Source organism: Ovis canadensis, chromosome 26 (genome assembly GCF_042477335.2).
Source record: "Ovis canadensis isolate MfBH-ARS-UI-01 breed Bighorn chromosome 26, ARS-UI_OviCan_v2, whole genome shotgun sequence".
NCBI lineage: Eukaryota > Metazoa > Chordata > Mammalia > Artiodactyla > Bovidae > Ovis > Ovis canadensis.
The window spans coordinates 32,823,576-32,850,163 of NC_091270.1; the positions used below are offsets into that span (position 1 = coordinate 32,823,576).

The 26,588-nt window shown below is 38.8% G+C and overlaps 1 long non-coding RNA gene across 2 annotated transcripts in view; it reads right to left on the reverse strand.

Moving 5' to 3' along the window:
- The window catches only part of LOC138431097 (uncharacterized), a 349,361-nt gene extending 323,116 nt beyond the window's left edge, over positions 1-26,245 (reverse strand). The window contains exons 1-2 of one of the 2 annotated variants that reach the window (XR_011253529.1): positions 26,076-26,245; positions 13,010-13,072 (exon numbers count right to left, since the gene is read on the reverse strand). This is a non-coding gene — a long non-coding RNA (uncharacterized lncRNA). The remainder of the gene's footprint in view (positions 1-13,009; positions 13,073-26,075) is intronic. The other variant, XR_011253530.1, reaches the window with a different exon arrangement.
- Between the last annotated feature and the right edge of the window lie 343 nt (positions 26,246-26,588).

Genomic DNA, 26,588 nt, shown 5'->3' on the forward strand with positions numbered 1-26,588 from the left:
TTTGCAAAAAATCTTCTTCCATGCTGTAGGCTTCCTTTTTATCTTGATGATTATTTCTTTTGCTATGCAGTGGAATTGTTTATATTCCCATGGTTACTTCTCTTTTTAAAGATCTCCTAGGTAGAATTTTGAATTTTAACACATTTCTACAGCCAAGGCTTTATTCTTCTTCCTCAGACTAGATTCCTGTGCCTGTAACAGAAGCCCCGGTAAACAATTCTACTTCATATTAATTGTGTATTATTACAAAGTCCCTCAAATGATGGGCAGTGCCCCATATTTAGCATTTTATGTACATTTCTAATCCTCACATCAAACTTAAAATATAGGAACTATTATCTCAAATTTTTTTCATCAGTGTTGAAGAAACTTTGGCCAAGAGAAGTTATGCAACCTCTGTCTAAGGTCACATAGTTAACATCCACATCCAGCTCTATTTAAAGCCTCAGGCTCTGTTCTTTCCATTAAAAGGCCAGAACTGGGAGGTCTGAGTTCTGGAGCAGCTTTGTGACCTGGAGTTAATCATTTTACCTCTCAAAACCTTTGTTTCTTCAACAGTAAGAGAACATGGTCAGACTACGTTATATTGAGTATCTTTTTCAACCTGAAGTACAGGCACAATGCGTATTACCTTGTTTACACTGTATCCATTTTGCTCTCATGAGGAGATCCTTTGATGAAAAATAAAGGAAATTTGGGATGCAAACTTCCTCTCAACTTTTTAACCAGGGCAGCTTGCCTTCCTCTCTGGAAGGTATATATCACACAGCCATATTAAAATAGGCCTAGGGATAGGGTGGGAGGTAGGAAAGAGGTTCTAGAGGGAGGGAGTATATGTATACATATGACTGATCCATGCTGCTGTAGAGCAGAAGCTAACACAACACTGTAAAGCAATTATATTCCAACAAAAAATAAAATAACCCTAGGATTTTGCTACTGGCCCCCAGAGATGTGCATTTTGGTTGTATGAATAGATAATGTTAGATAAAATGTTTGGATTAAAATAATATTTGCTTTATAATCCACATTCATGATGTTTCAAAATCCACATTCATGTTTTATATTTCAAACAATATGATGTTTCTATATATATATATATATATATAAAATTAGCTTTCAAAATATTTTTTCATTTAATTTGAGAATCAATGTGTTTAACAGGTCTTAAATGAAGAATAATTTTTTTTCTTAAGCATGAAAGCATGTTAGGTAACTGATAATTCCAAAATTAAATTAAAGTATTAAGAAAGAGATTGCAATAAAGACTTCAATCTAAAGGGGGAAAAAAAGCAGTTAAGACTGGACTTAAAATACTTTACATGTACCCACTCGAAGCTGAGTTTAACAAAATATGATTTATGTGCACAGCCTTTTTGCTACATAATTTATGAAGCAAAAAAGTGGAATGTAGTCAGCATATGGTGACTTGGTTTTGAAGAGAGAATTTAAGCATAATTCAGTCTCTAGTTTATGCCTTATTTGAATAAAGTATCTGTCTTCTCTCTGCCTGCTCCCATCCTCAGGACTCAACCCCTTACAAAAACACACTATCACATCTTATGTATTTTCTGCATTGCTTTCATTATTTATTGTTTTTGACCTTAGAAAAGCAAAGGCTTCTTATTATGCACTTTCCTTTCACAGGACTCAAGTAGTGTGCAGTATGCCTCACCTAAAATAAATAACTAGCAGGGTTGGTTTGTTTTTGTTTATTTATTTCCAAATCCCAGCTTTCTCAGGGTCCTTTGTGAAATAAAGAGAAAGAATAGAGAAAAAGTGGTTCTGGCAACTCTGTTTCATTATTTCAGACGTGCATGGCCTCCTATACAATTTGCTTATTGATCTCAATAATGGAGACCAGAAAATTACATCCTCTCTCATCTATGGAGCCTATGAATCACAGATTGCTCAACCACTGTCAAATTAAACCACCTTTCCTGTGACTGATAAAGGATTCACAAGAAACTAAAATGATCATCAGCCTTCTGTTGAACCCAGTATATCACTTATGTTAAACATAGTTACCATCACTTAAGAGAGCTGTGCCACCTCCCTCAAGTCAATTCAAGAAATTGTCCTCCTTTCCAACCACTATTATTTCCATAAGGCTTGAATACTGTCATTTATGAAGAAGATTATGCTAGATTATCTTTATTTCCTGGAGAAGAGATGCTCAAAAACAATTAAAATAAAAGTCAAGTCAAACAAAGGGCATTGGAAGACGGTGGTTTCTGGTGGTATAAAAGCTCCCAGTTGACACTGAAACTACTGTTTTCTAACACTAATGTTTGAACATTCAAGGTCTAAAAAATAAATAGAATTATTCCATAGTATTTCTCTAATTAAATTCAGACTGAGGTCAATCTGCAGAAGTAGGCACTCACTCTAAATCACACAACTGTACCAAAAAGCTGAATGGTTGAAGGGACAGAACTAACAGTAGAATCTGGACTCCCAGCACTGCAGTACCCAGAAGTGTGTTGCTCATTCAGAATTCCACAAAGGACAGCAGTATTTATGAAAGTAACTCAAGGGTTAAAAGCTAAAAATTTATCTAGGTCCACTCTTCTCATGATATGAAGAATAATGATATAAATCATAATGAACGATTTTAAAGGGAATTGTTCTTAAAACCAAATAAATTATTTTGGACAAGTTTCTTATATTTCCCTGAACTTCAATTTCCTTACCTAAACCTGAGGGGTTTATGATGTAGATGTTTTTAATAATGCTAACTTTCTATATTTTAGTGCCTGCATAATGTTTAAAGCCCATCTTAATTCTAAAATTTAAAAATAATTCTTAGTTAAAGATTTCAGTGAGCTTGGATAAGCTTCAAATTTACATTTACATATATTTATGTAATTTTTCATGCAAATTTAAATGTATTACTTCTGCCCATGAGACCTTAAATTGGAAGACTCATCTATGCTAGGAATATACTTAACCTATTAACATACATCTCCTGAAATCCGAATCAATTTCAATATCAATCCTCTTGGTCAGGAAATTCTCCCTTTTGTTGATTTAATTAAGTTTCTGTTTAAACACTCTTCACTAAAGATGAAGAATGTTAGCTGCCATCCTTTTTAAAATAATCTATTTCAAGTTTAAATTTCATCAATAACTAATTTCTATAACCTTGTTTTATCAAAATAGTATGACACCATTTCTTTATAAAATCATTTGAATTATTTCTGTCTTTTAAAAATGTAAAAGCTATGACAGATAATATAGATATCATATTATATAAAGAACATGCACATGAACTGGATGGCCTCTTCTTATATGAATTAAACAAAAAGGAAAGCTGGAATACATTTTAGAAAATTTTAAAATGAAATGGACACATTTAAAGAAGAAATAAAATCAATTCTATACAAATTACTCCAGAAACGAGAAGAGGAAAAACTACTTCCCAATTCATTCTCTGATTTAAAAACATATAAAAAACATTATAAGAAAACTATAGGCAATGTTCTTAAGAACACTGACACAAAAATCTCAACAAACTTTTAGGAAATTGAACCAAGTAAATATAAAAATGATAATACATCACAACCAAGTGAGGATCATTTCAGGAACACAAGCCCATTTCAACATTTGAAAATCAACCAACGTAATTCACCACATTAACAGACCATACAAGAAAAACCATATGATCATCTCAATAGCTGCCAAGAAAATCATTCAGCAAAATTCAACACCTATTTCTGATTTAAAACGAAATGAAACAAACATACAAAAACTCTCAGCAAACAAATGAGGGACATCTACTGTCAAAGAAGTCTTCAGCTAGTAGCACACTCAATGCTGAAAAATTGAAAGTTTTCTCTTTTAATTGGGAACCAAAGATGTATATTCTCATCACTCCTAGGAAACATCTTGGTGATGCTGCACACTATGCAAGAAAAAGAAATAAAAAGTACACAGATTGAAAAAGGAGGCATAAAATGGTCTTTATTCTCAGACAACCTGACTGTTCACAGAGGAAATAAAAAAATACCTACCAAAAAAAAAAAAGCTTTTAGAATTAGTACATGAATTTAGCAAGATTCCAGGATATAAGGAGCCAAATATCAAATGTATTTCTATGTGTTAACAATGATTTTAAAATTAACTTTAAATGATGCTGTTTACAAAGGCATCAATAAGTCAAATACTTAGGGATAAAACTAACAGCAAAATATGTGTAAGATTTACCTATTCCAAACAACCAAACACTGATGAAATATGTATAAGAACTAAATAAATGAGGAGATATACTGCATTTGTATATCAGAGACTCAATATTGCTTATGTATCAACTCAACACTAAATAGACCTATGGATTCAGTTCATAGAAGGCTCTTTTTTTTTTTTTTTTTTTTACTGATTCTAAAATTCATGAAGAAGAAAATCACCTAAAATATTCAAAACAACTTTGAAAAAAACCAAAGTTGTATGAGACAAAGCAAAGAGTTGCAGGTAGAAAGACAAGCAAATCAAAGGTCCTAACAACATCCTAAGCATGACTTGGACTGAACAAAGCTTAATTTAAACACAGCTTTATGTGTTGAAAAGCACAGATCTCCCAGCATCTTAATTAGCAGTCACTATCACGTATGTTGACTGAAACAAAAGAAAAGCACAATGTGAGTAGTGAGTTAAGCTTTATTTGAAGCAAAATGAGGACTATGGCCAGGAGACAGCCTCTCAGCTCTGAGGAGCTGCTTTGAAGAGGTAAGGGTGGGGGAGTCATGCATAAGTGATTTTGGTGAATGTGGTACGTGCAATCAAGCACGCATTTTGGCAGAAGGCTGTTGCTAGTCACAAGAAGGTTGCTGCTATGAGGAGCAGATCTCTCCATTAAAGATTTACTGCTGCTGCTGCTGCTAAGTCGCTTCAGTTGTGTCCAACTCTGTGCGACCCCATAGATGGCAGCCCACCAGGCTCCCCCCGTCCCTGGGATTCTCCAGGCAAGAACACTGGAGTGGCTTGCCATTTCCTTCTCCAATGCATGAAAGTGGAAAGTGACAGTGAAGTCGCTCAGTCATGTCCGACTCTTTGTGACCCCATGGACTGCAGCCCACCAGGCTCCTCCGTCCATGGGATTTTCCAGGCAAGAGTACTGGAGTGGGGTGCCATAAAGATTTAACATCTCCATTAATGATTTTAGTGTTTTTCTAGATATGGGAGGATGCAAGAAACTGGGCTCATAAAGTCTCTTCCAAAAATACCTAACTACCTGAAGAACTGTTCTGCCAGTTTTTCCCAGAGCACAGATTGCCTCATTCCTAACTTCTGTCCTGAACTCCTGGGCTGTGGTGAAGGTCAGCGACTACAGTGGTTGGTGAATTTATTCTTGTAGTGTCAGATAGTGAGTGACAATTTTTAGTTGGCACATACATAATTATTGGTTCAATTACATATTCTGGTGTAAGAGATTCTGTGTCTTGAAAAGAGAATTCATTTCACTATCTTGTAAAAGATGCTGAGACAAACAGCCATATGGTGATGAACTATGAATTTAGTCCCTGCTCTCAGGTTTCCTTAAAATTTATGATGGCAGAAATCAACAACTTATCAGAAGAAAGGAAGAGATAGGCACAAATGAAAGAGAAAGATTAGACAGGATTACAAAAAGGTGGACTTCCCTGGTGGCTCAGCTGGTGAAGAATCTGCCCGCAATGAGGGAGACCTGGGTTCGATCCCTGGGTTGGGAAGATCCCCGGGAGGAGGGCATGGCAACCCACTTCAGTATTCTTGCCTGGAGAATCCCCATGGACAGAGCAGCCTGGCGGGCTACAGTACTGGGGTCACAAAGAGTCGGACACGACTGAGTGACTAAGCACACACAAGATTTGGTGTGCGTCTTACACGGTTGAAGAAAACTAACATTTTGATATTTTGGGTAGATTTTTAGAATAGACAAGCAACACACTGCTGAATGGTGGAGTCAGTGAATAGTTCCCATGGAGTAGAAGAAGAACAACAACAAAAAAGAAAAGAGCAAACAGAAATTTAAGTGGAAAGTGGATCAAAATTAATTTGGGATGTCAACTATATTTAGTCAATGTGTGAAGAGAAGATCTTTTACTAGCTCTGTTTTAGGGCTATAATGGATAGCATGTCAAAGTCAATTGTTAGTAACACTCTTTTATCATTTTTTGGAAGGGCAGTACATATTTACTGCTTTATTCACATGAAATAACTTTCTATTTTAAGTTCTCACTGTCCAGTTTTGCTCTGTCTAGGAGATTTGTCAACCACTAATAAACAAATTAGTCAATTCTGCCTGTTTCTCCACCTAGAGATCTGGTGTTAGGGTTGGGCATGGCTTAATAATCAGCTCAGTCCGCAATCTATGAGTCCATCTACCCTGGGAGCTGGAGAAGGCAATGTCATCCCACTCCAGTACTCTTGCCTGGAAAATCCCATGGACAGAGGAGCCTGGTAGGCTACAGTCCAAGGGGTAGTGAAGAGTCGGACACAACTGAGCGACTTCACTTTCATTTTTCACTTTCATGCACTGGAGAAGGAAATGGCAACCCACTCCAGTGTTCTTGCCTGGAGAATCCCAGGGATGGCCAGCCTGGTGGGCTGCCATCTATGGGGTGGCACAGAGTCGGACACGACTGAAGCGACTTAGCAGCAGCAGCAGCAACCCTAGGAGCTGACTGCCAGCCTCCGCTCAGAGGTCCCTTCCCACACAAACTTGTTCTCTGCCACATAGTTTATATTTTAAATCAAATGATTCCAGACATATCCTCTAACATTTGAATAAAATCTGGCTAGTCCATTTTTGTGACACAGATTTACCACACAGAAGCGCCGCTACATTTATGCAACCTCTACCCTCTTGAGGCTCTTCCTAAATTTATAGTTACCCAAATGCCAATGTGGTTACTGTTCATGACTCCGCTTCTTTACTGTTTATGACTCAGATCATTTACGCCCTCATGGAACTTGCTTACTGAATATCTCCATACCTGATTTGAACCCAATTAGCTATTTCACTGGTTTATATATTCCCCTTTTGGCCAAGCATGTCAAAGATTATAAACGTTTCATAACTTGCTCTTAATTTTATTAGTTGGAGAAGGTTCTTTATATGTAAAAAAAAATACAGTTAAGGAACAAGGTAACTTTGTATCTTAAATTTTAGCTGTCTGATAGGCCAGCCAATTTAGAAAATAAATTCATCCAGAATTTCTGACTTTATCCAGAAACCTGGTCAGTTGGATATGTTAATATATTCCTCCCCTGATTTATCTGACCTGCACTCTTCCTGTTTTTTTCCCTGTAATCTGTCCTTTTATATTAATGTATCAGTATCTTTGAAGGTTCTAACCTAAACCCTATTCTTTTCCCATCTTTACAGCCTCTCTGGCTAATTATTAATATCTACTCAGTTGACTTTAATTATGATGCACATTATTAACTGCAATGTCTCAATCTTTAAAAAAATAAATCTTTTTTTCTAAACCTCTACTCATTTGTTTGCTCAAGCACTCTATTGAGATGGCGGGTCTGTTCTGAAGAGTTCTTTCTTCTGACCCTAAGGTCTGAATGCTTCTGGAGCCAAGAGTGGACTTCCCAGACCACTAACTTGCAGATTTCAGTTTTCTGTCTCCCAAGGAAACAACAGAATAGTGTAGAGTTCTTAGAGCAGCAATGCCCAGTAGAAATATAGGGCACTACACATGTATAATTTACAAGTTTCCAATATTCACATTAATAAAGTTTAAAGAAACGTGACATTTTAATAATATTTTATTTAACCAAATATATTTTAACATGGACTCATTATTTTTAAAAAAATAATAATCTATCTTACATTCTCTTTTTGGTACTTAAGTTTTCTGTTCTGATGTGTTTTCACTCTTAGAATGCATCTGCCTTCCGGGTAGCCATATGTTAAGTGTCAATAGGCTTGTGGCTGCCACACTAGACAGCGCTTTTTTAGGGTCTTAGCAGAATCAATTGTCTATTCCTGAAAAATGAAAGACTCACTATTCACATACCAAGGATTACAGAGTCAAAGCCCCAAGTCAGATTCAGAGTGTCAAAGCTTGCTTGAAAGAGGTAATCTTTTCTTTCACCAGGGAACTAACTCTAGACATGAGTCTAGAATTTGATTCAGAGTGCACTTCAAGGGCCTAAAGTTTAGGGTGTAGGCTTGACCTACAGTGATTAATACACTAAAGGAGAGGTTGAAAGATCCTGCAACTGAGCCATGACAGACGCCCTGAATTATAACAGTGGAGCGTTGACACCACTTGGCTTTTCGATAATGTATCTGTTAGAGTCATGAAGTTACCTGTCTTTAGAATCACTGAGAGCCAGTTCTAGGATAATTTAATTGACTCCAACACTACAGTAATTATGATATGCGACCTATGGGAATAGATATCAAATACTCTGTTGGAAAACAAATTACATCATTTCATGAAGTTATCCATTTAAGGGTGACTACAAAAGCCATGAAATCACCCTGTTTTCCATATTCCTGTTTTCTAGCTTTATTGTTATTCACAAACTAATGTTTAAAAAGGTAATTTAATTTTTGGTATGAAAGTAATAATTCTACATTAAAATATACTAGCTTTTGTATTATAACTTTAAGCTTATATCTAAGGTAGTAACAGTATTAAGCTTAAAACAACTGCCTGGGTTCATATCCTAGGCTCACTACTTAGTAGCTGTGTGACCTTAAGAAAATCACTGAACAGTTTTGACTTTTGGTGCCTTGTTTGCAAAACAAAGCAATTCTATACCTTCTTCTTAGGGTTGATGTGAAGATTTTATGAGTCGATAGGTATAAAGTACTGCAAAAGTCCTTGCTACAGAGTAAATGCTCAATTTATTATTGTTTTTGAATGCTTACTATATGCTAGAGACAAGGAGAATGCTGCACTTGAGTAACTAAATAGGATAATGCTTGCACACACATTATCCCATTTAATCCACATAATAATTCTGGGATGTAGCTGCCTCCATCTTGCTTGGAGAAATTTGCTCAAGGTCACGCCATCAGACAGTGGTCAAGTTAACACAGGGAAGGTCAAAGCCAGTGAAAACAAATCTTCAGTGATCTTAACACTTCTTCATAGCCTTTCTTTTCTCAGATTTCTCAGAATCTTTTAGTCGGCTCATGTCATCTACTTAGTCCACTCTCCAGAAATCATGAGATTAGATCTGAATCTCAGTCAGTCTTGTCCTTGATGCCACTGGGAATTGAAATCCTTTCATAGAATATATATCAATATAAAACTTGATTCTTTCAGAGCTTTGTGAGCCATCTCAATTTTGCTGATGAATTCCTGCTCCAGTTTACACTGCAGATACTACTCCCCTGAATTTTTTTTTTGTTTTATTCAAAAGAGTTTGCACACTTTTATCCTTTTGAGAACGAGATTTTCTGCAAATCCATCTGAGACGTACAATATATGCATGTGGATTTTGTTCTGAAAGTAAATGCACCGCTCTGCCCTTCAGCTTTTTCACAAAGTCTCAAGTGTATCAAAGTTTGTTACCTCAGGGGTTGAATGCCACTTTCATATCATCAAATATTTATCCACATACTTTTCAAAGTATTGTCACAGAAGTATTTTCTCTGCAGCAAGATTTAACTTTCAATATTCAATTAGATGGTTAGTCGTGTTGTATTTATTTCACATATCACCATTGCTTCCTATCAGACGTCCTGCTCTGAGTTGAGTCAGATATTAACAGTAAAATCTCTGCAGTAAAATTACTGCAGCCAGATGACCCCTGAGATGACAATATCATGGTTCAGGAAGGACTTACAGCTGCTTGAGGGAGATGACCACATCACATCATACTGTCTGTGAACCCCAACTGCCTAACTAAGAGGCTGACCATCAGTACACACTCAATAGTGTTTCATGAATGAATGAATGACTTAAATGTTTGCCCCCTAAAAATTCACTTACTAAAAATAAAGCAAAACGAGACAATATTTAAAAATTACTGACCTTATTTTTCCCCAAGAGAAGTTTCCACATGTAAGGAGAAAAGACTAAGACAATAAGGTTGATTTTGATTTTGATTTCTAAGGTATACAAGTAGATTTACTATTCATCAAGTGCTTATTGAGACCTAACTAAATATTAGGAGTTTTGCTGGATACTGGTCACCTGGCCAAGCAAAACCAGAAATGTCTTCCTGGCCTATATCCTGCTTATTGTCTTGAGTGCATGTGTGTGAAACCCCAGCATAGAAACCCTAAACTGCCCTTCAATGGAAGCCCAAAATGGTCCAGGTGATGATGGGCATAATGTGATACTAAAAACTGCAAGCAGAGTGACTGCAACATATTCACTGTAAAATAGTGCAATCCGTTGGAAGAGACCCTGATGCTGGGAAAGACTGGGGACAGGAGGAGAAGGGGACGACAAAGGATGACACAGTTGGATGGCATCACCAACTCAATGGACGTGAGTTTGAGTAAACTCCGGGAGCTGGTGATGGACAGGGAGGCTTGGCGTGCTGCAGTCCATGGGGTCACAAAGAGTCGGACATGACTGAGCAACTGAACGGAACTGATAGTACCTTATATATTAAAAGAAAAAGATACATGTCTATGTTTTTGGTTTACCACTGTACTTTGGATAACATAACATTCTTAAAAGTGAAAAAGAATCTTTTAAAAATAAAAATCTTAATAAAAAGCTTAAAACAAAAAAACTATGATAAATCTAAGTTCTTAATCTGTTAAAATCAGTTTTTCAAAAATATCTTTATCAATTTTCTTATAAGAGAATACAGTACTTCTTCATTAACAAAACATTTCCAAACCTTAATCACTGATGCTTGATTAAACTATTAATAATATATTATTGGAAACCACAGACAGTAAATGATTAATATCTACATTTATAATAGAGTAAGATAACAATTGGAAAAGGAAATGGCAACCCACTTCAGTGTTCTTGCCTGGAGAATCCGAGGGACGGCAGAGCCTGGTGGGCTGCGGTCTATGGGGTCGCACAGAGTCGGACACGACTGAAGCGACTTAGCAGCAGCAGCAGCAGCTTTTGTTCTTGGAGAAGGAAATGGCAACCCTCTCTAGTGTTCTTGCCTGGAGAATCCCAGGGACGGGGGAGCCTGGTGGGCTGCCGTCTATGGGGTCGCACAGAGTCGGACACGACTGAAGTGACTTAGCCGTAGCAGCGGTAAGATAACAATTACAGCAAATCTATTCAAAACACATACAAATTTTATATACCTACAACAATTATAGGTCCTGAGGTTGAGTTATTTTAAAAATGAATTTTAAAAGAAAATAATTTAATTATCAACATAAACACTGTGAAACAGGGTTGGTATCTTTTGAAAACAAGAGTCTGGCATTTTCTCATGTCGTTAAACAGAGTTAAAATACAATCAACAATTTCACTCTCACACTTACACCCCAGAGAAATAAAAACAATGTTCACTCAAAAATAAGGATAAAAATGTTCATAGAAGCATTACTCATCGTATATAAAAGTGGAAACAACTCGAATGTCTATCTGATGTACAGATCAATGAGGTATATCCATACAATGGAATATTATTCAGTAAAAAATAAAAGGAACAAATTACTGACACATATTGCTACATAAATGAACCTTTAAAATGATATGCTTAAGTGAAAGCAGTCAGTCACCAAGGGCCTCATATTGTGTGATTCCATTTATATCAAGTGTCAAGAATAAGCAAACCTACAGTGTCAAAAGGCAAGCAAAAGTGGTTACCTGGGCCTGGGAATAACAGAGGACCAGGGTGGAGTTTAGCGGTGCAGGGTTTCTTTTACGAGTAACACAATTTTTCTACAATGGTGGTGATAGTTGCACAACTATGACCAGACTAACAACTGACTTACACTCTTTAAATGGGCAAACTGTAGGGTATATGAATTATATTACAACAAAGCTGGTTTTTTAAAATATGAATTTATTTATTTTAATTGGAGGTTAATTACTTTACAATATTGTACTGGTTTTGCCATACATCAACATGTATCCGCCACAGGTATACACGTGTTCCCCATCCTGAACCCCCCTCTCTCCTCCCAACAAAGCTGTTTTTAAAAAAAGAAGAGAAATAGAAAAGTGGGTCACTCTTAAGATGAGAGAAATTTTCATTTCCCTCCAGATTTGTTTAAAGATCTTGCCAAACTGTATTGTATGTAACACATTGAATTAATATAAAGGATTTGAATAATACCAGTTCTTAATCATACTTTAATAATTCTTAATAAAAAATATATGCTAGATGAATGCTGTTCAATATATAATTACTCTTTGCATGGGTTACAATGTTTTTAAATAGCATACACTGTAGTTATGAAAAGTCTTTAAAATGAATATTCCCCTTACAGAAAGAAATAGATCCTTTGGAAATAATTAAGCATATATATAATTATTTCATTTCAAAATGTTTGTTAATATTGTCTACAATAGTAAAATTTAAGACAACCAAAATGTCCAGCAATAAGCATTAGGTTAGATAATCTCACATCATTCATTGATATAATATGTACACATTTAAAAAATATTATGGGAATAACTATTGAAATAAAAATGCATATAATACAGAGTTGGGGACAAAAATAGGTTTTAAGTGAGTATATACAGTATGAACCCTTTTTTAAAAGATATGCACAGAAAATTACCTGATATTATTGGGGTGGCATAATCATGTGATTATGGATATATCTTTTCTTTTGGTTCTCTATACTTTCCTATAATGGTTTTCTGTTGATTTGTTAATCCACAAGATATTTTTCATTACCTTTTAAATAACTAAATAGCATATTAGTTTTTACAGCAACCAGCCCAAGGCATTGTGTCCCTTCACAATATTTTAGCCAAGAGGTTAACTCAGATTACTCTGAAGGAAGATGATAAGAAATGGTGAGTCTGGTAGAATATATACAAAGTTAGAGCGACATTCTTACCTACCTGTCTTTCCATGAGAGACGAATATTCATCATGAACTGATGAATGGTACTCACCATTGCTCAGGCTGTTTTCATCCATCATTGTCCAGTCAACCCCGACCTCATACCATCCTAATCCTGTGGGGGGAAAAGTGACAGACTGTGTATTTCAAACAAGATTTCCAGTTGTAAGCAACAGACAATGAGTTTGGCTCTTCTAAGCCACAAGAGTCTGGAAGTACGTAGGGGACTCACAGAGGTAAGAAGACCTGCTTAGAGAACCAGCAAGAACCAAAGGGCTTCTAGAAGCTAAGACACAACAGATTCCAGGATGGGATACCACCATCCACTACTGCCTTTATGTCCAGTGGGAAGGTTAAAAGGCCTATCTTGGTCCTTTTTTGAATATGACCTTCCTGAAGCAAAAGTCTGTGAAGTTCAGGAAACATGCCTGCCCAGAGTCCATCCCTGCCTTCTTGAGCAAGCTCTGGCTGGATATACAGGACCCCAGAATTCCCTTAAATACCCTGAGCCTGTGCAGATCTCTTCACAGCCTCAACCCACTCAAGAGTGGACCACACACAGGAGTGGCCAACATACAGCTTTATGCTGGGAAATATGAATTTCCCAAGGAGGATGAATTAAATTGACCCCAGGATTATTAGCTGAGTAAGGACGGTCCTCTTCCTCCTGATAGAATGCGTATTTGCATCTGCAGGCCAGGGTGTCCACGTGCATGGGCACGAAGCTCCTAACAAAGCAGGACAGAGCCTGGAGCAGGAAGAGAAAGAGGGGGTCAGCCGACCAGGGCCAAGCACCAGGGTCCACTTTCCCCAAGCTTTCAAAATGCAGCCCGCAACTCCGAGGGCTCTCAGAATTCAAATTCAATCCTGGCCAGCTGGGTTTTAATGAAAATTACATTTGTCAAGGTATAAGAATAGAAATACATTATTAAGCAGTTTCCTTAGATGGATTTACAATGTTTAAATATTTAGTTGTACAGGATGTGGGCCTCTGTGTACCGCTGGGCCTAGCAAATGCTGCTGGCAGCAGACACAGCCCACAGAACTATATTCTCATCATTCTTTTATTTTTTTTTCTCAAGATTCATTTTTCCTCAGATTCAATTAAATTGACTGAGCCCAGGTCATGAGCTACACCCTTGCTGCCAGGCACCAGGAAGAGGGGGACCAGGTCCTTTATGGTTTCCATGGTGGGGGGCGAGGCCCTGTGAGCCCCAGGACCACAAATGACAGTCACAGTCCATGAAGTTCACACGAGGCAGCCAAAGGAACCAAACACAAATACACATTCTTTCAGGAAGACGACGACCATCCTCACTCAGCTAATAACCCTGGGTCAATTTAACTCATCCTCCTTTCCTTCATATACAGAATGACCATAATAATTCTTGTGTGTCTTGGGACTGCTGAAAACGTGAAAAAGATGATTCTTTGAAAAATGTTCTGGGACTTCCCTGGTAGTCCAGGGGCTAAGACTCCAAGTCCCCAGTGCAGAGGGCTAGGGTTCAATCCCTGGTCAGGGAACTGGATCCCACATGCTGCAACAAATATCAAATATCCTGAGTGCCCCAGTGAAGACCTGGTTCAGCCAAATAAATTTTAAGAAAAGAAAAATGCTCTGCAAACTGCAGACTGCTATCGGAACGATCACAGTAGTGTTATCACATTCTAGAGAGAGCTCTGACAGCTGCTCATCAAGAATTAAGAGAAGCAGACTCAACAGGCGAGGCTTGACACGACACAGGGTGACAACAGGCGTGACTGTACCTGCTGAAACACTCTTCTACTCAAACCTTTACATTTTTGTGCTACGGTTCAACCTTTCATCAGAAGGACTCTCTCTCATACAAGCTGCACAATTTCCTCACACTAAATTTGCTGGCTTCATTTGGTCATCCCCATCAATCCAATACACTTTAAGCAAGCTGTTAAATACATCCAAGGATTTCACAATGAACAGCTGAGATCCAGTTATCATTAAAATGAAGTGCTGACACTGGAATAAGGCCACAAGGAAGTATTTACTGCTACTTTCCTGGAATTATAATGATTTCCGTGCTTGGCCTTTAAAAGACTGAACTATCTGATGCCTGTCTTGTTTACTAATAAGATGTTTGAAATACAAATATTAACATGCCCATGTATACATGATTATCAGAACTAGAAACAATCCTAGCACTTAGTTTATAAAAAGATAGCTTCTTTGTTGGTTGCGGGCCGAAGGGGGAAGGTGGGGAAGGGTTGAGGAAGAGAAAGTTAGGGAGTTTGAGATCAGACCAATATATACACACTGCTGTATTTAAAGTGGATAACCAACAAGGACCTACTGTAGAGCACAGGGAACTCTGCTGAATGTTATGTGGCAGCCTGGGTGGGAGGGGGGTTCAGGGGAGAACAGATACATGGATATTTATGGCTGAGTCCCTTTGCTGTGTACCTGAAACTATCACAACACTGTTAACCAGGTATACTTCAAGATAAAATAAAAAGTTTTTAAAAGATAGCTTCTTTGTTAATTGCCTACATTCCCTATCTCTGCTGGATGCATAAAATTTTATGAGATCATGCTGCTGCTGCTGCTAAGTCGCTTCAGCCATGCCCGACTCTGTGCAACCCCAGAGACGGCAGCCCATCAGGCTCCCCCGTCCCTGGGTTACTCCAAGCAAGAACACTGGAGTGGGTTGCCATTTCCTTCTCCAATGCATGAAAGTGAAAAGTGACAGTGAAGTCGTTCAGTCATGTCCAACCCTCAGTGATCTATTAATAATTTTAAAACTCAGTCTTAGAACTTGAACTTTAAACATTCCTAACATCTGCCTAGAGGGAAAAATAAACAAAGAAATGGAGTGTGGAATGTATTGGGCCTCGGGGTTCCAGATCTTTATCATTTGTTGTCCATGACTCATCTGCTAATCATCACTTGTACATCTGAGACCCAGTTTTAGTTCATTCATTTATCTATTTATTTTGATTAAATCTTCTTTCACTGAAAATAATACATGATTAGTGAAAAAAAATTAAGAACAAGACACTTGAATACCCCTACTTTTAGTTAACATCAAGATAGATTATACCTTTTACTAATAAATATCACTGCTATATATTATCAATTAATCAATATAAGGTTATATATCATTATATTATTGGCCCATGTTAATCTTTTGCTTCTATTGCTTTTGAGAATACAATAAAAACACTGAAAACAAGTCCCCAAACCAGACCAGAACCCTGGCCATTACTCACCTGGCTCTCTGTCCTATAGCAATCTGAAGCTCATGACCTTGATCACCATGGAGGCTAAAGTCACCTTGAGCTTCTATTTAGTGTGAGAGACGCCAGTCATTTTCCAACTTCACAGAATATAAGCTAAGAAGTATTGGAGAGTTTGAGAGGAAACTTGACATTGAGTAGGAGGTACAAGATAAAAAGTGAAGGCTTTTTAGAAGATGCACATCCAAAGAGATTTCTGTCATAGAGACAGAGAATCTTCCTGAGAAGCTCACCTCCATGCAAAAGAGACTAAAGATAAGCATCCCAGCAATTAGAGATTACGTATTTGAAAGAATATTTGAATCAGGATGGATTTAAGAAACTTAGAAAAAGTCGGGAAAATGAACATTGCACTTTGCTACTTTCCTCTCTTTTTTTTTTTTTCCTCTTTGACCTCAAAATACAGTTCTTTTCTGAAACAAATAAGTCTATGGGCTACTGACAAAATCTTATAAATGTCAGAATAAGAGCAAGCAAAGGTATGTCAATTTACTGCCAGAGTCTTGGATTAAATTCCCACTTCTCCTGAATTTTCACATCTATGGTTTGGAGAAGTGATTTCATGAGTTGTTACTAACAGTAATTAATGTCTGGTAGTGTATTTTAAGTATGAGTTTTAAAACATCACTTTGTAGGGAGCAAAAAGAGCTTCTGAAATTCGTAATTCTCAAAAGAGAATGAAACGATGCTATGAGGGGCTAGCTGACAAATGGCTGTGTGTGTGTGTGTGTGTGTGTGTGTGTGTGTGTGTGAGGGGCTAGCTGACAAATGGCTGTGTGTGTGTGCACGCGCACACACTCATGCACTCAGCTATGTCCAACTCCTTGCCACCTTCTCCAGGAGATCTTCTCAATTCAGGAATTGAACCCACCTCTCTTACACCTCCTGCACTGGCATCCACCAGTGCCACCTGGGAAGACTGACAAACAGTTATGGGGCAACTAAAATAACTTGATCAAACCTATGCATTTTACTTGCTATGGAGCATTTTATTGATTTTGCTCAAATCACTTCAACCTCATTCTTTCTTATGTCTTAGCTTTTTTCTAGGGATCTCAAACTCGGTATTTCTCAAGAAGAATTTGCAGACTCTCCAACAGAAAGGGCAACGTGACATATATTATCTACTCCAGAAAGCAACACTTTACTGAGTAGGATATAACATTCAGTACCAACGAGATCTCTTCGGTTGAGAACAAATCCTCCAACGACAATCAAGGTTCTCAATGAGGGAGGCCTCTGTTCACTTTCGTCTTTCTGTGTTTCCCTACCTGGCCTCTCTTGGCCATGTGTGAAAATAGTCTTTCATTTCTTATGTTGTCTTGATTTCATTCTTGCTTTTTCTTCACCTTAAACATCCAGCCCTGCCCCCAGCACACATACTAGGCACCGCTCAACATCTCTGTCCACATTTTAACATTTTCTAAGATATTGCTGCTCAAATTGGGGTTGATGGATCATCCGCTTCTGAATCACCTGGAGTCCTTGTTAACAATTCAGATGTTTGAGCCCAACGCCAAGCTCCTGAATCAGATCAACTGCAGGAAGGGCCCGGAAATCTGCATTTTAAACAAGATGCCTTGCTGAGTCTGATGCACAGCTAAATTTGAGATCAGCTGTTCTATAATTTCTGTAAATCCCTTCTTGTTCACTCAGTTCCCCAGTGACTCACTAATACCCCTAGCTTAGAACCCTTATTTCCTAAACCACCTACAGGGGAAATGTATGGCATCCTGCCTGGTGATATTTCTTACTTTGCTTAGTGGTTTTGTGAATCTTTATAATAATTTTGACTGTGTGTATGTGACTTTCTTCCCAACATCACTTCTGTAATTTTGGGGGAAAATCCTGATGTCACACTGGTTACGTGCATCAACTACAGGGCCCAAGGCAGTAGCTTGTATACATAAAAAGCATAATTAACACTGACAGGCTGACTTTACACCAGACTCATCTTGGATACCATTCTGATTTCATTCATGGGCTTCTCTTCTGCTTAGTTCTACTTCTGACTGTTTTGTCTTGACTTGCCGGTTTTTTCACTTTATATTTCTTTGTGAGTGAGTAACCATTTATGTGATTTTCTGTGATTGGCCGGTAGATGGTTAGCCTGCCCAGACCCTCTCAAACTCCAGATAAGTATATACCTGCTCAAGGGACATCCCTCTTTAGATGTCTAACAGGCACCTCACATATAACATATTATCACATTATCCACACATACCTCATTACTTTTCTCCCAAACTCTGTGTCTGCACCTGAATTTTTTCTGGTGAATGGTAGAACTGGCCCTTAAGATCCTCTCACCATTGCCGTTGGAAGTATTATCTGATGCCTCCTGGTACATATATTCTAAAGTCAGATAAATCTGATTCTGTTTGTCCAAATTCTGGTTTACCAATATCTGCAATCTCAACCAAGGTTTCCAAATTCCCTGAATCTCAGCTCCTTTATCTTTAAAATAGGCATCTGGTACTTATTCTGTAGGTGTGTTATAAGGATTAAATGAGATGCATTGACAAAATACTTAGCATCCTACTGGTTTATGACATATTTAAAGTTTATGATTACTATTCAGACTGTGATTACTTCTTGCATTGATTCCATGTTTTCTAAGGTCTTATACTGTTGTAGGAATGTAAATTGGTACAGTCACTATGGATAACAGTATATAGAGGGTCTTTTAAAAAAATAAAAAGAGACCTACCATACCACCCAGAAATCCCACTACTGGGCACATACCAAGAGGAAACCATAATTTCAAAAGACACATGCACCCCAATGCTCCTCGCAGCACTATTCATGATAGCCAGGATATGGAAAGAACCTACATGTCCAACAGCAGAGGAATGGATAAAGAAGATGTGGTGCACACACACCCACACACCCACACACACACACCCATACAAAAACACACAATGGAATATTACTCAGCCAGAGAAAAACAAATATATATTAACACATATATGTGGAAACTAGAAAAATGGTATAGATGAACTTATTTGCAGAGCAGAAAGATATACTCAGATGGAGAGGACAAATGTATGGATACTAAGGAGGGAAAGGGGAGTGGGATGGATTGGGAGATTAGGATTGATATACACACACTATTATGAATAAAATAGGCAACTAATTAAGACTCATTGCATAGGACAGGGAGCTCTACTCAGCGGTCTATGGTAACCTAAATGGGGAGGAAATCTAAGGAAGAGAGGATATACGTATTCATGTGGCTGATTCACTTTGCTGTACAGCAGAAACTAACACAACATTGTAAAGCAGCCATACTCCAATAAAAAAATAATATATAAAAATATTCTTCCTGCTCTCGTCTTGGTTCCCCACATGTGCCTTCCCCACAGGCACCAGAGGCTATATTTAAATCACATATAATGGACATGTCAATCTTCTGCTTAACATCCTTCAATGAGTCCGCAGGGCTTTCCTGATAAACTGTTAACTCCTTGATTAGCACATGGGTCCTCTCTCTGACTGGGTACACTCTGTTCCTCTAAACATCTCTTTGTTACCCTCAACATTTGCAATTTTTGCTTTAGATCCTGCTTTGTGTCTATCCAATGAGTCATGCAGATCAAGCATCCATATATTCCTCCTGGATGTAAAAGGCATGATGTATCATTCTCATCACTCAGATCTTGGGGAAACTTCCTTTCTTTTTCACTTAGATTCTCCTGTGTTATCTCTTAGCACTGTGGCTGCATGTTGGTCATAGAGCTGACTGCATTTTGGTGTGGATGTGATTTGCTTGTTTACTTCTCCCAAGTAATTAAAATGTGTCCAATTCACCTTTTGATCTGACAACACCACACACTGTGCCTGGCACATAATAGGTGCACAATGGATAGGTGTTAAGTATGCTAGTAACATATTAAAATGAAATCTCTTCTCTTTCCCAGTTCACTGTGATCCTCCTCTCCTTGCATACTATGCTGACTCTGCTAGGATCCAACTTAGCATTTTAAGACTGGCTGAGGTGTTAGTCAAGTGCTCCACCTCTCCTTGGAACCAAGAATCTCTACCACAACCTAGCCTCAACTTAATTTCAGAAATGAGTGAAAAGAAAAAATCCTAGGAAAGACTATCTGTATTCCTGTCTCTTACCAGCAAGATATAATCCACAGCACTTCATTTAGCACAAGGCAGGAATCTGCTTCTAGGTGAAAGATTCAACAGCTATTTCATACATGCGGTGCTGATAAAACTCAAAATGGGTCATGAGGCCAACTATCGTGACGATGATATCAGATTTGAGGAGATCCAGGTACTTCCCTCTACACAGGATTATTCCTTGGATGAAAACTGGGCTTAAACTCCCTTTCTTTTATCAGTAGGGATCAGAGGGATTTGGGGAGTGAATCAATAGACTGCCCCCCTTCTCCTACTACATCAATTTACCCTCCAATGGAAAATAGACAATTCAGTTAAGCTCTGCATTTCCTGAACTTCTTTCAGATCAATAGTTCATTACCTGCTATATTTGGCGATATGTAAAACGTTCACAAGAGTTTCTACAATTAAATGAAAACCTATATTTACAGACTGTGAAATGATTTAAAATTCAAAAGGTCTTCTTCCTATTTTTATTTTTTAGAGTATTAGCTTTGACTCTCATTCTGCTTGTCAGTTTTTCTTTAAGGAATATGCAGTTCTAAGTGCTTCTCCTTGAGACAATAGCCTTGACATATAACACAAGCGGACCTCTCACCTTTTACAAAACAAAAGCTACTTATCAGATTTCCTGGCTTCTCAAACCACTGTTTGCTGTCAGGTGGGACAAGGGCCATTAGATATAATTAACTGACTCCATTCCTTTCCTCTTAAGAGATGATTTTAAACAACCACTATGCATCCCACCCTGGTTTGTGATTACATTCTATTAGAGGGGATGAAGCATCTTCAGAGAAAAGAGTCACCATTATGAAGTGAATTTAAAAACAAATTCCCATGAGATCTGATAATTATCTCATGGAGTAGAGATTATCTGCCTACAGTAAGAGGATTTATTTTGTTCATTACTGTACTCATAATAATAGCTTGCAGCATGATACCAAAAAATGAGAGGGCAAAGCATGAGTCTCAGGAGAACAGAGATTTCACTTCAGCTCAGTGAAGGAAATCAGCCACAAGAAGACAAAAACTAAGTGTCAACAACCATCGTTCTCTGGAAGATAACTCGGTCAACTTTCAGTTATCTTTCATGGTTCATACAGATATAATTAAACAGAGTAGCTCACAGTTAATATGGTTTAGTGTCTCTGGTTTTCATTTCTACATGCCATCTATGCATCAGCAACCAAGGTACTTAATTATCTCCCCCCAAATGAGAAAAGTAGTGATGAGAAAATCCACTGAGGAAGGGAAAGAAAGAGAAATAGGGTACAGAAAAGGCCAGCTTAACCCAATAACTGTCATCAGGGAGAGAGGCGATTGTGATTTAGGCATTCGGCAGGGGATAGGGAGCCAGGGACAGCTCTGAGCAGAAGGCAGGGGGAAAAGCTGAGAGTGGCACTTCAGCACTTTGATTAAAGCGCATTTCCAAACACTCATATCCGTACATATGTTAAAGTACAAAATGACATCCCCAAGCCAAACATAAATGCATTGCATACCGTGTACAACTTCAAATGAAAACACAAGGAGAGTGGATTCTGAGACCTGTGAACAACATACAAGCATTCTCCTGAAGGAATCAGGATCTGAATACATCACAGAAATGAGCATTTTATGCCGCCCGGCAAGAGCGTTTGCTTCCATTCTCTCCCTTTGCTGATAAAGACTCTAAGCCAGAGAAGTGACTCATCACATTGTCAGAGCCAGACTGGAGCTTCCCTCCTTGTAAAGCTGTGTCGAGGTCATGTTTACATTACATACAAGTCAGCAGTACGTGCTCGTGTACATGTGTCTGTTGGTTTAAACTTTTTTAAGAACAGTGCTTCAGTGGTCCAGGTTTAAGCATCATATGTCCTCAAACATGAAAATGTTCAGAATTCTAGTGAATGGAAATAATGGAATAATGTTTATTGCACAGCTGCTATGTTGAAAACTAGGTCTGTGACTTACTACATTTTATCCTCAAAACAACTCAGGGGAAACATTCAATTTTCCAGCCGAGGCACCAAAACTCAGAGGACTTAGGTACCTGTCGCCACTCTGAAGAGGAAACAGCAGAATCTGAGTTTAAATCTGGGTCATTCTGAACCTACGTGCAGTCTTTCTTACCCCATTAGCTTGGCCTTGGAAAATTCTATTTGTGAAGTTCCTGCTTGTGTTTTTGCAAGTAAACAAGTGGTTGGAAATAACAGCACTGTGACTCCAACTCGTGACTTTTCATGAAATGACCCGTTGGCAGCAGTAAACAAGACAGAAAGTACTGCGGGCTGTCTGAAGAGTGCAGAGCAGACTCAGTCACAACTTCAAACGTCAGGCTTCTTCAGTGTCTCTCTGAACATCACTCACACTTAGACGGTAGCCCGATTTTTCTCAAGAGAAGCCATCACGTCCCTCAAGGATTTCAAGGCTATAATCCTACAAGGACAGGAAAGATGGAAGCTGCCTTTGAAGCCTGTTCACACATGCCTGACGCTGAACTGAAGTTTAGAACCTGTTAGAACTCTTAGCAGAGGAGTCTGCTAAAGCAGCTGATGAGGTTTCAACTTGTGGATAATGAAAGAAACACATCGGTCTTTGTCATCATTTTTCTGAGGAAGAAAATAAACAGACCAACCTGTCTGATTTTGGAAAGACTAATTTATCAGGTGATCTCATGGTTGGAGCACAAAGATAAGAGTTAAGAACTCTGAAACTTGGTCAACATTACTTTCCTACCAGCAAACATCTATAGGTGTCCTCCAAAAGGCCAGTCGAGGCATTGAATGGGATTCCGCCATGGAAAACAAGTTCCAGACATAAGCTCTTTCATTGTCTTTGTCCCACACGTGTGGATACTGGAAAAATCATCCTTCCAAATTAGCTGTATTTATGTTAAGATTATGAAACATAAAAAGAATGATCCAATCTAAAATCACTTAATCCCTCTAGAGCAGGGGTTTGGCAAACTTTTTCTGTAAAGATCCAGATAAAATTTTAGGCCAAGTTTAATAAATCTGTGTCTATTTTTTCATAGTTATTGGCAGCAAAATTGTGGATATGACAGTCTTATTTATATTTAAGGGCAAAGTAGAAAGGGTTTTGGGGGGCGATTCTTTGCCTGGGCAAGATTGGGGACGTGGCAGTACAATGTTCCAGTACTGTTGTCTCCTTGTTGGGGGAGGAGAGGATATTTCTTTTACGCTCTCTTCTTGGAATAGATATTTAATGAGCCTAAAAGTTTTATATGTAACACAGGTGATCTGCCAGAAAATTCAAGGGTGGCAAGGGTTCAGGGACATTCTACCTGGGTAACCTTGGTCTGTTTGAGGTGCCCCAGCTACATCTCAATGCAGTGCTTTTTGGAGACACCGACACCTCTTCCAACATTTGATTTCATCTCAAAATGCATCTTTCAGTGCATCAGACAGCAAAACCCTACAACAGAATGAGCATCAGGAGACAGACGACAGATGGGGGCCTTCAGGGCCCAGCACTTCCACATGCAAAGTGTCTGACCATCATTTCTCTCTGAACCCCAGTTGCCCCAAGGATGAAATGGGTTGGCATTTTCTAACCTCTAAAGTTACTATGGAAATTCAAACTAACAGAAGTCAGTGCTCAGTATAAGGCCTAGCTCATCATGGACGCTCAGCAGCAGCTGTTACTACTCTTTTTTTTTTTTTTTTTTTTTTTAATTTTTGGCTGCACTAGGTCTTCATTGCTGCATGCAGGCTTTCTCCAGTTACAAAGAGCTAGGGCTCCTCTTCCTTGCTGTGCACAGGCTTCTCATCGTGGTGGCTTCTCTTGTGGCAGAACACAGGCTCTAGGCACGAGGGCTCAGTAGCTGTGGTGTGTGGAGCAGGGTTGCTCCACAGCACGTGGAACCTTTCAGAACCAGGAATCAAATTCATGTCCCTTTCATTGGCAGGCAAACTCTTACCCACTGTACCACCAGGGAAGTCCTGTTACTGTGGAGCAGCAAGGTGCTACTTTCAAATCCACATCTGGTTTATTTCCATCACTTTGGAAGACAGTTGAATATCATGACAACTTATATATGTAGTCTCCTTTTTCTCTGAAGTAGTAAAACTCTGAAATAATTGAAATTACGAATCTTTCAGATGGAAGTCACTGTCCGTGACTCATATTTCTCTTTAACCTCACACTTCTCTCTTTTGACTTGTTATACTTAATAAACTAGCTGAGGCTAAAGCTGAAGTTCCAATACTTTGGCCACCTGATGTGAAGAGCCGACTCACTGGAAAAGACTCGGATGCTGGGAAAGATTGAGGGCAAAAGGAGGAGGTGACAGAGAATGAGATGATTGGATGGCATCATCAACTCAAGGGACATGAGTTTGAGCAAATTCTGGGAGACAGTAGAGGACAGGGAAACCTGGTGTGCTGCAGTCCATGGGGTTGCAAAGAGTCGGACACAACTGAGCAAATGAACAACAACAAAACTTAAGAGTGATGGTTCTGGAGGCAGTGGACTTTTCTCATGCCTATACAATGCTGAAACGTCAAAAGGCTTCACTTTATGTGACCATACTTTAGTTTTTTTAAACTCTACTTCTGCCAAGTTGACATTGATAGTATAGAAGTTTCTTTGAATTTATATATAGTAAAATGTTTGCTTATGAACATAGGTAAAATATAAATAGGAATTCTTCTTAAAGTGCAGTCCTCCTATACAATTAAAATCAACCACCCCACCAGGTTAAAAGCTTTTTTACTTTACAAAGATTGAGCTAGGTGGCCCATTCACCTCACTGCCACTCATCCACCTCATGTCAAATTTATTTCAGAAAAGAAAGGCACTTTATAAGATTCACACATTCAAAATGCTGTAGGAAATTTTCCCTGGGAAAAAGGCTAAACACAACTGGCTATGTGCTAGCTTCTATTTGACTGTATCAAATGTACTCAGATAGGACACTTTTATCTTTGAGAATGAGCATTCCTGTCCCTTGCACTCTGACCTCTGAGCCGTGGCAGGAGCAGCCCTAAAGAAAACCTCAACGTCTGTTTCCCGCCCTCTCCCAAGAATGTTGTCTACAGGCAAAACCAGAAGAGATACTGTGAGCATTAACAGCAGCCTGGGAATGGGAAAAAGTTACTAGAGAGGAATCTGACATGTATGTAAAAGTAGAAAGATATAGTCCCCATGGTGTTCTGCAGAAAGGGATGGAAGAATTATGAGCTAACTGTGTGCATGGGAGCCCCAGACATCTCTTTTATGTTGTAGTACAACATAATGAACCTCCCTGACATGAGACACTGCTCAGTTTGTAGCTCTGCATGGTAACCTAAAACCAAAGGCTTGGGGAAAACAGCCCTGATTTCAATACCCTTGTAAAGACCCCACCTATTAGTAATTACATGCATTTTTAGCTACAGAAGGCTAGCTGAGACGTCCGGACACCATCCAAAATGTGGCCCCCCAAGGAAGAGGTGTCAGAGCTTCTGCACTGGCTCACCATGCCACCTGGGCTCAGGGTGACATGCCCTCCCAAAGCCAGAGGTGCCCTGCTACTCCACCCACCTAGTGGTGTCCTTTTCAGTAGCTTCAGTTTCTCTTTCTCCTTTCTTTCTGTACAGTAACACCCAAACTTCTTCCAAAATTTGCACACACACACACACACCAAGTACTTGTAAGTACTTGTCTTACTGCTAAAATCTAAGTCAGTGGCCATCTATGCAATCCTCAACTTCCTATAATCAGGGTAACTTGCTCACCATGCTCCAAAAGGTGCTCTCTCGAAATCACTGAAGTGTTACCTTCTTTACAATCTAGAACATTCCACATGTTCTCATTTTCCTTCTCACGTTTGCGACAAGTACTTTCTGTTGGCTCTTTGGAGCTCTTATCTCTTCTGTGACAACAGAAACAGCAAGTCGTTCAAAGTTTTTAATCCTGGACTTACACCTGCTTTGTACATACCTACCTATGCTGCCAGTTAGCTTTGGAAATGAACCAAGTAAAAGATGTGGCAAGTGCTCTCTTCTGAAAATCAGGGTGATTAACCAAGAACCACGCCCACTTGGATGGCCTCTGATACCACTGCTGCTGCTGCTGCTGAGTCACTTCAGTCGTGTCCGACTCTGCGCAACCCCATAGATGGCAACCCATCAGGCTCCGCCGTCCCTGGGATTTCTCCAGGCAAGAACACTGGAGTGGGTTGCCATTTCCTCCTCCAATGCATGAAAGTGAAAAGTGAAAGTGAAGTCGCTCAGTCGTGTCCAACTCTT